At 43.2% G+C, this 14,008-nt stretch overlaps 1 protein-coding gene across 17 annotated transcripts in view; it reads left to right on the forward strand.

Moving 5' to 3' along the window:
- Positions 1 to 6,143: 6,143 nt before the first annotated feature.
- Positions 6,144 to 14,008, forward strand: part of PAM (peptidylglycine alpha-amidating monooxygenase) — a 280,433-nt gene continuing 272,568 nt past the window's right edge. For 7 of the 17 annotated variants that reach the window (XM_060296058.1, XM_060296059.1, XM_060296061.2 and 4 more), the window contains exon 1: positions 6,145 to 6,340. The gene's annotated coding sequence lies outside the window, so the exon portion shown is untranslated. Of the gene's footprint in view, positions 6,341 to 14,008 lie in introns of all 17 variants that reach the window. The other 10 variants (XM_060296051.2, XM_060296052.2, XM_030848579.3 and 7 more) reach the window with 3 other exon arrangements.

The following is a 14,008-nucleotide window of genomic DNA, read 5'->3' on the forward strand; positions in this document are numbered from 1 at the left end:
TGTGGCTGCCACTGACCAGAGTACACATTGACGGGTTCCTCCATACCTGCTTCAGATATTCAAGCATTCAGTGTCTCAGGTGTCCTTTCGGGAGATTCAGGCCTTTATCTCAGGAGAGTATAAATGCCCACTGGAGCATCCACCCAGCACAGCACCCTCCTACAAAGGCAACAGCATAGTACCCGGCTTCTCAAGCATCAAGAAAATACTGGCATTTAAAAAGTTATTTGTTGTAGCCATCAATATTTCAGAAACATAGAGGTCTAATCTCAAAGCATCTCCTTGTATTAATTTTTGTATTTTTTTCATAAAATAATCTCATGTTAATTTTGAAAGACATTTTCAGTCCCCTAGGCCAACCTCTCACTGTGTATTGGAAAAAATGAGACCCAGAGAGGAGAAATGATGTGCATGTCACATAACTCGTTAGCAACAAATGCACAATAATGAGAGTCAGGTATTCTGACTTCCTGTAGGCTACTTTGAAAAGCTTTTTTTTTTTCCAATACATGTTAAAAACAAAAATTTTCAACACCCTTATGTAGTCTTCTTCTGCTTCTAAATATGACTGGAAAATCTATGTCATTTTTTTATACATCTAGGGCTTTTTCTTATTGAAACCAAATCTCCAATGCCATCCCACTAAGAACTTAAATAGAGATGCAAATCTACAGCTGCAAAATGAAAATAAAATACAAATATGATGAGAAAGAAAACTGTGTAGCAAATGTACCTCATTTTCAGTTTTCAAGTCACTGAAAAGAAACAGAATGCTATGACAAAGGGTAGAGATTACGCCTTTCAAAAATAACATAACCATTTTTCTAACAATAAGTGTATTACGTACTTATTTTGGAAAGTCCAGAAAAGTATGATAGATTTTTTTCATATTCAACAAAATTGAGATCATACACTCAAATATCTTTGAAGAGTTTATCAGTCCTTCTAATTTCATCTACCTGTGCTAAAACTAAATATTTTTCACTTGAAAAATATGTGGGATTTCCACTTTTTATCAGAAATTAAATTAGTCCATCTGGCAAGAAATTAATTTCTTTTTTTCTTTTTGGCTTGTGGGATCTTAGTTCCCTGATCAGGGACTGGACCTGGGCTCTCAGCAGTGAGAGTTTGGAGTCCTAAACACTGGACTGCCAGGGAATTCCCTAACTTAATTTCTTATTAAAAAAAAAAAATCAAAGTTTGTGGAGCACTGTTGGAGACAGTGATGTCCAGAAATTTCTAGTGATTCAGTGGCTATTGTAGCCCTTGTTTCTGCCATACCAGCTTCTCACTCTGCTAGTAACCTTTCCAAAAATGGCAGTGGAGAAAAGCAGTATTTACTCAGACTTTACTTGACCTTGTAATCTCTACTGTCCAGTCAAATACTATTAGCCTCTTCAGCTTCTCCAATAAATCCATTTCCTATTAATTGATTTCCTTCTTATATCTCCCTATTCCACCTCCCCTCTCCTTAATCCCATCATACTAAATTGTGTATGGGGAAAGTTTTTATAGCTTACATTATAATATTATATATAAAACCTATCATGTATTCTCTTTGGGGTCAGATTTAGTTTCAGTCTACAAGCATATTCAAAGTATTAACTACTTATGTGATACTGCTGGCAGCATTTTAACACTCTTTTCAGAATCAAATATTTGGTTCTTCATTAGTGCTGAAGCTACATAAAATTGATGATCCTGGTTGTCTTTGTAGTTATTTTGTTTCTAAACCTTGGACTTTATAGAAATAATTAATTATAACATATGTCTGTTTTTTAACTGCTAAATTGGATAATGGTTTAATAGCTCAAGGGTATTACTTGTGGGAATTTAACACTTATAAGATTCATTTTCCCCAAAGTCTGTTTTTCTGCAGTGATCTATGGCTTTGATTTTAGTAACAAACCCACCAAAATGAGAGTAGGTCATGGACTTTCATTGTGAGTCAGACTTGCTATCTTAGCCAGAAAGCTAGGTAGAGAGAACATCATTTGGTAGGAAAAACTTACCATGCCAAAACAAATTAACAACTTTCTTAATTAAAAAAAGTAAAATACTGCACCTAATAGGTAGATGAGCTCATATTAAATACCATATTAAACAAGTATGGTTTTATTTTTATTTGCAAGGTGTTTATACTCTACCAATTAAGCTATACTCTAGCTTAGTTGCTCCGCAGCATGTGGGATCTCCCCGGGCCAGGGATGGATCAAACCCTTGTCCCCTGTATTGGCAGGCAGATTTTTAACCACTGCGCCACCAGGGAATTCTCTCAAGTCTATTTTAAAGTGTCACAAGATAAAGTAATGTGAGGTATTCATGAAGGCTCTGCGTACCTAATCTGGCAGAGCTTTCTGCAAAATATTTTGGTATTTTATTTATATGTGCATCACTCAGTGAAAGAAGGGAGAGTGGGAGTTTGCCTGAGAAAAGAGAGAGAAAGTTTTCACACTGGCATTACATCAAGGGAGTTTGAGTTGGTCTAACTATCTCTTATTGCATTTTTCACATCTTGAGGTCTGTTTGATGCATACATTTCTTAAAAGTCTAGACTCATTTAAATAATCTATGTACTTAGAATGCCATTTCTAGCCTCGTTCTTCTGCACACCCCAGAGCTGATCAGAGTGTGGTGATCCCTTTGTTTTCAAATGAGACTTCATGTTCACGTTCTACAGGGGTTAGTAGAGGAAGACAAGAAAATAGTCCCATAATATTTCTGTCAGTTAATGGGAAAAATGTTTCCTCCTGTATATATCATGATAGGTAATTGAATTAGTACACAAGTAGGAAAGGGTTTGCTATTTCATACTCCTATAGTTTTTTCTTAACACCATGAAATTAAAGACATGCCAGCATGGAGCTGTGTATTCCTGATCACTTTCAAATAAACACTGTAGTATATTATTTCTTTTATGTGCTTTTATAGCACATGCAATGCAAGATAATTGACTCCATGACAGATGTCTATATTTCAGAGGAAAATTTATTTGCGAAAAAAGAAACATATATTACTGATTTAACATGGGGCTATTCATTATGTGGCCCAGAAGGTGCTTATTGACGACTTGTAAATTGAAATTAATATTTTCTCTTGTCGTTCTGAATGTGCATAAGCAAATTTCACTGTTTGATATAACCAATTTGAAGTTTATTCTACTATTTGAATGTAACTTTCTGTTCTCAATAAAAGTTGGGAGCTCTTAGATATTACTTGAAGTGCTGTGTAATGAGGAAGTGTGCACTTTTATTTCTTTTCAGGGAAGTCTACAGGCCAGCACATTCCTCAAATTGCCCAGGCTAAGTTCTGTCCCCTCGACCCATCTTTACAATGAAATGACTACCAGAAAAGTCTAAAGATAAGGAGTACGAGAAAGAAAGATTCTCCATGGAGCTTCCTTTACTCTGTTACTTGTGCTCAAAATGCTACTCTTTTCCAAGACAAAAACTAGTAGGGAACAACATCTGAAGACTCTGACACTTTTGTGTGAGGTGGACTGGCTTGGAGAATTGGCAGTGTTAGGTGAACAAGGCTGCTGTGAAGGGAAACTGAGAAAACGGGAGGTTTATGGATGAATGTCCATCTGCACCTACTTTTAACACTGCCTAAGACCAATTCTGCTGCCTGTAAATGAACTCTCTCAATTTTTTCTTTTCTTTTTTTTTCCTACCAGAATTTTTCCCAGGGGAAACTGGGCTCTTTATCCCCATCAGCTGACTAGACACTTCTTGCAATAAGATTCTATCATGAATATAAAATTAAAATAACTAATAGATACAGAGGGATTACCATATTCAGAAAGGATGTAAGTTTAATGAGGTTTCATTTCAGAGACGATTTTTCTTCTAGTGAGAAGAGAAACAGAAACTTTATTCAGGCAGGTCTCTTCTAGCCTCTCGAACTTGCAAGGGCTTAGCCTTTTGTGCACTAGAGGAAATAAGGGAAGGAAAGGAGATTTTGCAATTAAATTGGAAGTAGTCTTTACAAAAGAAAAACTGGGACACTAAGGACTGGTTTTGTAATGACACTTCCAGAGTGCACAGCCAACCTCAGGTGAGGTGGAGCCCTGAGGCCAGGAGAAAGGAGTCTTCTCCTTACCTGTGAATGCAAAATGGTAGGGGTGGCTGGCGTCACTAAGTACATGCTAAGCTTGAGCCTTCAGTGGCTGGACTGCACACAGACTGGTTCTCCCTAAGGCTGTAATGTCTGACATCTAGGCTTGGTGGTGGCTTCCTCAGGCACATTGGCTGTCAGCGCAGCTGAAGCTGTCGCTGTGCCCACCAGGACCTTGAGGGTGTGAGAGAAGGCTGCCATCAGGTAACATTGGATGTGTCATCCCAGCTGTTCTCCTACATTTTAAGGTAAAAATGTGGTCACCCACTGAACAGGAAAATTATCTTGACATAAAAATACACAGAATTGATCTTAAAAATAACGACCACCACAACCATAGGACTCCTGTCCGTCCCCATTTCCTTCCCTTTCCACAAGGAGTGACTTCTTATTTAAGGGAGGGTCCCAACTGCTTGCTTTAGTTAATAATGCAGGCCAGGGGAGAGGAATAAGTGTCTTATGGGATGTCTAAACAAAAGAACAGCCCAACGAGCTGTAAACTGACTTAGCTCTGTTTCCTTGCATCTTGTCAGTGCCCATCATTTACAGGATGGATTTCTCATCACTGGCCAAGAGCTTGACGTCATCAGCCTTCTCTGGAATTTGGGAAGTGGGGCGGGTGAAGGCCTGCTCTGAGTCCTGAAGTTTATCCTTGACTCACCACGGCTCGCTGAGAATTCTTTTGGGAGGCGGTCCAGATTTTGCAATCTATCCACTACAGGCATCGGTGTTTTCCCTATAGAGAAATGGATTTTCTTTCCTGGGAGTTCCCCGATGGCTGGAGAGCTTTACCTCCTTCATGCAGCCTCTCACCCTCTTAGTTGGTTCTCACTTTCCTTCCTCGCCTTCCACTGGCTTCTACCTCACCTTCTTCGAGATCCCTCCTCCAGGTCTGGTCTTCCTCCATCCCCCAACCCGAGGGCTCCAGAAGGAGAAAGTGCCTGGAAAGACCAGAGCTCACTGCGCTGGGGATCTGTGCCGGGAACCTGTATGGGAGAGGTTTGGGGAAAGGAGGATAGGACTTTGGAAGATGATAAGCGGCTGGTGCTGGGAAGGAAAAGGCGCAGTGAACGCACTCTACAGGTTACCTTCGGGGAGGTAAAGGCACTGGCAAACACCTGCCCTTGAATTAAAGGCGTATCAATTTGTGTGAGGTCAGTTAATGCACAGCACCAAGCCACTTGGGTAGAAACCCTTCCGACTGGAACATCCCAGATCCCTGGCTTCCAGTTTTGTCCTGCTTCGGGGTGAGGCGGGGAGGGGGTTGATTTCTGGGTTCCCTGCTTGCAGTTTAGGGAAGAAGCGGTCAGAGTGTGCGCGTTGGGCGCACTGCGGGATGAAAAGGGTTTCGAAAAAAGAGATGTGCAGAGGTGGGAAACCAAGCTAGGAAAGGAGGTTCCCCGCGCCAGGCCTCGGGTGCGGGCACGGAAGCACTGCGAAAACCTGAGCGAGGTGGCCTGAATCCAGCGACCGGCAGGCGTGTGCATGTGAAAGAAATTGCACTTTTTCCACAGGTTCAACCCCGGTGCCCCGTCTGCCGGTTCTGCATACTTTCTTTGCCGGAGTCCCTAACCCTGGGCGGGAACAGGAGGGAGGGGTCCTCGATTCTCTCGGGAAAAGTCCTCCCAGCCCCGCGCTGGGCGGAGGGAGAGTCCGACATTTTCCTCGGCCTCTCTCCGGGCAGCCGGCGTGGCCACCTCGCAGGGCTGCTTTTAGGGACTCGGGCGGAGAAAAAGGAGACTTTCAGGCCGGGCCTTGACCCCCTTCCCAGGGCGAGAGTTCCAGCTCTTGGCCACCTCCTGCCCGCTCGTGAGTCCGAACACCCAGGACGGCGATCCCCGCAGGGAAAGCCTGGGACGCTGCGCGCGACCTGGAGCTGACTCTGCGGGGACCTCGTTCCCAACCCCTGCGGCCCGGGAGCGCGAGGGGGCAGGGGCGGAGCGGAGGCGTCGAGCACGGGGCGGGCTCGGGGGCGGCCAGGAATCGCGGAGCCGCCCCGGAGGAGGGACTGGGAGCTGTCCCCCGGAGCTGAGGGCGAGCGGCGGTCACGCTTGGGCCCCGCGTGCGCCAGGAGGGAGCTCCTGCCTCTGTCGCGGCCGCCGCGTGCTCGGCCTGTCCCCGCCCAGGGGGCCGGAGCCTCCCAACTAACTCCGCCCGCCGCGCCCGCCGCTCCGCCGTCCGCAGGCTCCCGCTTCCGTCTCGGAGTGTGCTCGCAGCCGCGCAGGTTGGTGCCGCCGCCGCCGCCGTGTCCGCTGCCGGCCCGCGGGCAGGGCAAGGGCTGGGGTGGGAGCGCTGAAGGGGGCTCGGGAAGTTGGGCAGATGCTGGGCGGGGACGGAGATCCTGGTGTCTCAGCTCCCTCCGCTTCCCCGCGCCCGAGGCGGTCGTTGGTTTCCTCCCAGGCTGCTGGGGTCGCGGGGGATCCGGCGGCGCGGCCGGGGAGGATTTCGGGCACTGAGCCTTCCTCGCACTCCCCGAGCCCCTCCCTGACCACCCCTCAGCACCACCACAGCCGAGGCCAGTTGGTAAAGGGGTCACCCTCCCGTCCTCCTCACCTTCGCACTCCTCCTGGCGCCTTCACTCTGTGGGTAAAATTGTTCATTCGGCCTTTCTGCCCCCAACTTGGAGAACTCTCCGTGCCAGTGAGAAAGGCTCCCCGGTTCCCAGACCCGCCCCCGAGACTAGTTTCGGGTCGCAGCGGGGGCCGCCGCGAGGGTAGAGCTGGGCTGGAGCCGAGCAGCGACCCGAGGTGCCTGAGTATCGGCGAGTGCCGGGAAGCGCTGGCAATTCCCTCTCCTCTTCTCTCGAGTCCTGGCCCAGCTCGGCGGTCCTTCCTGCCGTGGAGTATAATACGCTGGGTGATCGCAGAGGCGGGATGGAAAGTAACCACCACTCGGATACTTGGAAAATAGGGATTTAAGCCTGCTCTCAGTCACATTCCTATTTGTGTGGCCTTGGTCGCGACCCTTTGGATACCCTATGTTCTGTTCTGTAAAACGCGGGTCTGCTTTGCCCACCGCAGAGCGTCGTTGTGACGATCCAGTGGGATCACTTAGGTGTGTTACTTGATTTTGAGCCACTGGTCTCTGGTCTTATGAAGGTGCCTGATGGCAGGTCCTGTGTTCGTTCTAATCGTCAGAGTCCAGGTCCTTCAGCTGAGATGTAATTATGTCTCTAGGTGATTTGGCCAATAGCTTTATTAGGGTAAAAACTCGTGTTTCTGGATCTGATAATTAGTGTTCAGAATTGAAATCGTCTCTTCCCCACCCAACCCAATCAATGTACAAAGCTAGGACCTTACATATTTCTGTGGTCATAGGATTTAAAATAGCAGAAGATCGTTATTGGCACAAGTCTTTGGAAATAAGAACTGTGCTTGCTTCAGATGTTTGCCAATCTTGAAAACCTCTTTTCCATCTTAAGTGCAAATTTAAATTTGCTTTTAATTTAAACAGTTCAGGAAGTAGACTTTTATTTTAGTAAAGTAAGTTCAGATATTTAGCTCAAATTACTTGTGCCCTATCATTTGTAAATTTTCAGTTTAAAATCACAGGCACAAGAAGCATTGTTAGCACTACTCTTATCACTTTATGAAGAAAACAAGTAAATGGCCTAAGAAAGTCAGCTTTAGACTTGAAGTTAAATAGCTATGGCCTGTCTTTCATGAATTCATGATTTAATAGGCATTTCATGAGTTCCTGTATTGTGCAGTGCATTGTGCTATGTGCTTTTAAAGAGAGATATAGAATATGTTTCTTGCCCTAGAGGGACTTCCAATCTAACTTAGAGATTAATATTTTTATTTCATATTTTTATATAAACATCATGTATTCTAGCAACTACATATGGCAAGTAAAATGATGTCAAGAATACATCACTGAAGGCCCTTTAAGATCACTGTTTGGTGAATATACTTAATAGATTGGAAAAAAATAAGTTTAGATAAGCCAGTGTTTTCTGAAATAAAACTTCAGGTGCTTCTACATCATCAAATGGGAGGCATACTTGGAAATAAAATGAATTCTGTATTTTTAGAATGAAAGCTCAGAAAAGCATCCATGTATGTATGAAGTAGTAATCAAATGTTAAAAGCTATAGAAATTTCAATTCTAACTTTAGTCAGTAAGTCGATTTATGGTGTCCATATACAATTTTTTCTCAACTCCTTGAGAAAGGAAATTATACCATAATGCCTAGAAAAAATACAGAGATGGAATAAGCTGAAACTTGAACACTTAATGGCCTGGTGGGCCCTGGATTGATTTCGGGAATTTGGCTTAAAAAGTTACAAGATTCTTAGTGAGACTTTTTTTTTTAAGAAAACCACTTTAAAACGTTTGGCTTGGTGCAAAGAATGGGCAGGAATCCCACGTGGAAAAGATTGACCAGACTAGGTTGAATTTGGTGTGACTCGGTGACATTTCTGATTCTTCTCCTGCTTCTAGGAAGAATTCATCCATCTGCAGGGTATGTGTAGAATTTCATAGGCTTAACATACCACCAGTACTTGGCTTTGAGAGCTTGGATTCAACTCACACAGTGAGGCTAGGCAGGTTTCGGGACAGCCTGAGGGATATGAAGTTAACTTTACACTTGGCCTTATTGCTCAGTACATTTGTTTTCCTATTTGTGAAATGAGATGAAAGATTGTGTCACTGCTTGGAACTGTGTGGTTTGGTGTAATAGTCATGAATATCGAGCCAGAAAGCTTCTTGTGTGTGTAAGAACTTTCTTTTCCCCTTTAATTCCTTTAGCCAGTAAAAGCTAATTGTGAAAATCACATACAAATAGCTGAAAAGAAGGGCTCTGCATAAAGTTGGTAGTGGTGTCCTGTGCTCTCAAGTCTCGTGAGAGAAGTTTCCATCATTTTATCTCCTACAATTTACTGTACTGATGTAGAGAATAAGACCTTCATCTTATCCAAGGTTGAACAGCTAGTGGCAGGAGTAGAACTATAATTTCAATTGCCTGAAAATAGTTCTCTGGTTTCTCCTTACCCTGTGTGGTCTCTTATCATCCAGGGCACATTAAAAATCTCACATTTATAAATTGTGTATGGTTAAGAATTTTGGCTTTGGGTTCTGATGGGCATGGGTTTGAGTCCTGCCAGGCATTTACCAGTCGTGTAACCCTGGGTAAGTTACTTAACCTCCCGAGTTCTCAGTTTCCTCATCTGCAGAGTGGGAATAAAGGAAGTACTTAGCTCAAAGGACGGTTGTAAGGATTAAATGAACTAATTGATGTGAAGTGCTTAGCACATTGCCTGTTACTTAGTACATACCTGAAACTCAAATAGTTATTTCAGTTTTCTGAGGGGAGGGGGATGACAATGCAAAGGTCCAAAGTTTAAAAATAAATAAGTGCATAAAAATATAAATACAGCACCACTCTCAGTATTTTGAATTAGCCATTCCCAATGGCTTTGTTAATTTATTTAACAAGTGTTTATTGAGCTCCTACTATGTTGGGCCTTTTCCTAGGCAGTGGCATACAGTGGGATACAAGACGGTTGTAGTCACTCTCTTATGGTCTAAAAGTCTGGGGAGGGATATAGATTTGTAAACAGAAATTTATAATCTTATGTGATTTGTGTGTGGAGTAATGCAGTGAACCACAGAAGGTAGGATGGGATGGTGTCATACAGTGCGTCACATCCTAACTGGGGTTGGTGGTGGTCAGGGAAGACTTCCCATGAATACTCTAAGAATGAGTGATAGTTAGCAACTGAAGAAGTTGGAGGACTGAAGAGTGTTCCAGACCAAGGGGAACAGAGCATGATGTTTAGAATGGAACTCAGGTAGATAATGTAAAAGAATAAATAAGTGAGAGCTGGAGAGAGAGGTGTGGCAACTGGAGAACCCAGGCTTTGTCTAAAGGGAACAGTAGATACTCAGCTCCAGCCAAGCGTTGTCAGGTTGGGATGCAGGCCAAGTGCTGCCAGATGCCCTGATTTTTTTTTAAGAGGAGTTAAAATTCATATTTCATAAATGTGAAATGGCCCAAATGTTTTTAAAACTATTGTGTGGGCCAAAAACCAGATGTATTTCGTAGTTGGTATTCAACCCAGGGCCAGTACTTTATGACCTGTATTTTAGGAAATGAAAGAAGTTTAGTGTGGCTATAGGAATGCATCTTAGAAGAAGAGGTAAGGGAAGAGCCCACAGGTAGGGGCAGAGCCACATCATTCAGGGCCTTGTGGCACTTGCCAAGGAGGGTTGGCTTGATCCTAAGTGCAACGGATGACATCAAAGACTGAAACAAGAGTGGCATGCTTAGATTTGTGTTTACAAGGTATTGATACATTCTGGCTACTGTATGGAAAATGCCTGGGAAGAGGCTATAGTGATAACCATTTAGGAAGCTATTGCAATGGTCCTAGCAAGAAATAAATATGTCTAGAAACAGGGTATTCAGGCAGATTGGAGAGAGATGGGTAGATTTCAGACATGTGTATGAACTTCCACTGTTGGGAGATAATTCTCCATTAGTCACTCATGTTTCTGCACGTCTTGTGAGCAGAGGTACTGACTGTTTTCATTCCAGACTATCTTTTCAAGGACTTTTATATAGCAGATAGCTATGGAAGATAGAGGTAGCCTTTCTCTATGGAGCAAAGGTCAGGTAGGTTTACTGTCAATTGTAAAAGATTTGGTACTCTAAGCTCAGGGGTCCACTTCTCTAATGCAAATCATTTAGTGTGTAGGTATGCTATGCTAATACTTCTGCTACTGCTTTTTCTGTGAGTAATGTAATCCTCTGTCTCTGACCTAGGACTCTCATTCCTTGTGCCAGCATCCATGAAGCTGTGGTGTGCTTATTTGTTAGCACTAGCCACCAGTTTAGCCACTAGCCACATTGTTTAGATTTGTTTCAATTAATTAAGATAAAAAATGTTACTTCCTCAGTCACACTAGCCACATTTCAAATGCTTAATAGCCACATGTGGCAGGTGGCTACTATAGTGGGTAGAGCAGACACAGAAATTTCCATCATCGCAGAAAGTTCTGTTGGATGTTGTTGGTTTAAAGCTTCAGATTTTTTGTCTTCTTGGATGAGTAGAGGCAGAAGTTGTTGATTATGACAGCATACAAATGATGCTTGTTTTTGTGTTAGGTTCATCGGGGTTTTTTCATACAAAGGAAATATCAGTTTGAATAGTTAGTACAGTATTTAGTTCACACCTGCTGGGGGAAAAAAAAGTAGAGAATTATCTGCAATGTCAACTTGGAGACTGGAGCCATGTGGCAGCGTAAGTTCTCCAGATATATGGCATTCTTCAAAATCATGTGTGACCGTGAGATAGGGATCTATGCTAAAAGGAGCTTGAACTTCTGAGCACTGTCTTCAGCTTCATCTACTAGCCATGCTTAACATAGAAGGACAAGATAGGCACATTTGCAGCGAGGTTCTGCAACACAGCCAGTCCAAAAGCACCCAGGCAGCGCCTGCTGCAACCCAGCTGTGCTGCCTGCACTCACATAAAGGATGGAGGACAGGAACAAGATTTCCACATGGCTCTTGCTCAGCGAGTTTAAGAGGACGGCCTCAAGAAAAGAAGGAACTGGAGTCAAAAGAAAAACCAAAAAACAAACTCCAAACCCAGCAAAACACAGTAGTACTGTAAAGCACAACCTGAAGTGGCACAGCAGAGATGGGGGAGGATGCCAAGAAACAATAAAAGCAGTAGATCCCTGCTTCCCTATCTGTTGGGGGAAGCTCATTTTGAGGAGGGCATGGACCACAAGTACTGGAAAGTGAAAGCACAGTGTTCTTTCTGTCATTCTGTATTTCTGTCAGCCCAGCCAACAGCTGCTGCAGCCGCAAAGGACAGTTTTTATACCTGCATTGAGTGTGCAGTTGACTGCTAGTCCTGTCATTACAACATAAGTAAAACAAAGGACAGTGGTAGAAATGTTAAACAATAAACACAGAGGCCCGTATAGAAGAATCATACTACTACCTGCTATTTCCATCGGTAAAAATGCCTTTTCAGAAATTTCAGATATTACAAATTTCATTTACCTGTGCTGGAAGAAATTTGCTTCAAAATAGTACCTATTTGTAGTGTGGTAAAATTTTACTTATATGAAGACTAATTCATATTTTTAAAAATCTAAGTTTTAGAATATTTTAAAGATTGAACTTATTAGTTTTAAGTGCTTACATACATAACCCAGAACCTGCTAAGCCTGTTACCTTGTAGAACTGTTTTGAAGAAAGTTTTTATAAAGAGATATGTTAATTTTGAAGTAGAATGATGATTGTTTGCATGTAACTGGAGGCTTTTATTAGAGTGTTTAAAGAAAACTTATGTGGGTTATACATTTACCTCCTTTTTAAAAAAATTTATTTTATTATTTATCTTTGGTTGCATTGGGTCTTCCTTGCTGTGTGCGGGCTTTCTCTAGTTGCGGCGAGCGGGGCTACTCTTCGTTGCGGTGCGTGGGCTTCTCACTACGGTGGCTTCTCTTGTTGTGGAGCACAGGCTGTAGGTGCGTGGGCTTCAGTAGTTGTGGCACACAGGCTCAGTAGTTCTGGCTCACGGGTTCTAGAGCACAGACTCAGTAGTTGTGGTGCACGGGCTTAGTTGCCCCACGGCATGTGGGATCTTCCCAGACCAGGGCTCGAACCTGTGTCGTCTGCATTGGCAGGCGGATTCTTAACCACTGCGCCACCAGGGAAGCCCACGTTTACCTCTTGTTAACAATACTAATTGCATCAACAAACCCTTATTTTCACAGATAATCCTTCTCAAGTTTCAGTAACTTTTGGGAGAGCCAAGGTCAGGTGCTATTAGGGTTTGTACCAATGTAGAGTCCCTTACATAAATGTCTCAGTCAGTGAGGTTTTACTCCATTTAGTGTTTTAATGCTATTATACTTTGCTAAATGTCTTATTTTTAATTTTATTTATTTATTTATTTATTTATTTTGCGGTACGTGGGCCTCTCACTGTTGTGGCCCCTCCCGTTGTGCAGGCTCAGCGGCCATGGCTCACAGGCCTAGCCGCTCCGCGGCGTGTGGGATCTTCCCGGACCGGGGCAAGAAGCTGTGTCCCCTGCATCGGCAAGCCGACTCTCAACCCTGTGCCATCAGGGAAGCCCTAAATGTCTTACTTTTTAAATTGTGAATTAAAAATATCTTATTTCTGTAGGGATGGAAAAGCTTGGTTGTCCCCCCTACATTCTCCCCTCCTCGTCTTCCTATATGTGGTAACATCAGTTGTTCACTGTGCTTTCATTTTTCTCTTTCTGTTTGGTTTGCCACAGTTCCTAACTTGTGCTTCAGGCTTGCATTTCCTGTGCCTCCCTTCTCTTCATGCAGACAGCATGAAATTAGAAATAATCATTGTCAGTTGTATTTCTGAAGATCAGAATTTCACCAGTTTCATGCTGTCCCTTCTCAGACCGGGTGTGGTAAATCATCTTTCGAAAACTGGCTCCAGTAAAACTGGAGTGTGCAGTTGAAACAAACGCAGGAGACTTGCTGTTTATTGCATGAGTCACTTATGGGTTCAAATGAAAGGAAATGACAGATTGCTTTTCATGCGCGTCATTATTACATCTTATTTTAAAATAGGCCTGAAATAAGGAAATAAAAATAAACTGATAAGCTCTTTTCCCCAGAGAATTTAGAAGTGTTAGGTGATTAAAACAGTAACACTGAGGGTCACAAATTAGGCCTTGTCCTTTAACCCGTGATTTCCTGTGGTGCTGAGAACTTTTTAGGGTGTACATTTCTCAACTTGCACATGAGTGAGTTTAATCAGGAGCAAAGTAGGTTCTTTCTATTATAAGCCATTTCCTCCATGGCCCTTGCCTCACTTAGCTATTACTGTATGCCTAATCGACCACAGTGAAATGTCTTTAAAACATTTTCTAGGGGACTAAGGACT

This window comes from Globicephala melas, chromosome 3 (assembly GCF_963455315.2).
Source record: "Globicephala melas chromosome 3, mGloMel1.2, whole genome shotgun sequence".
NCBI lineage: Eukaryota > Metazoa > Chordata > Mammalia > Artiodactyla > Delphinidae > Globicephala > Globicephala melas.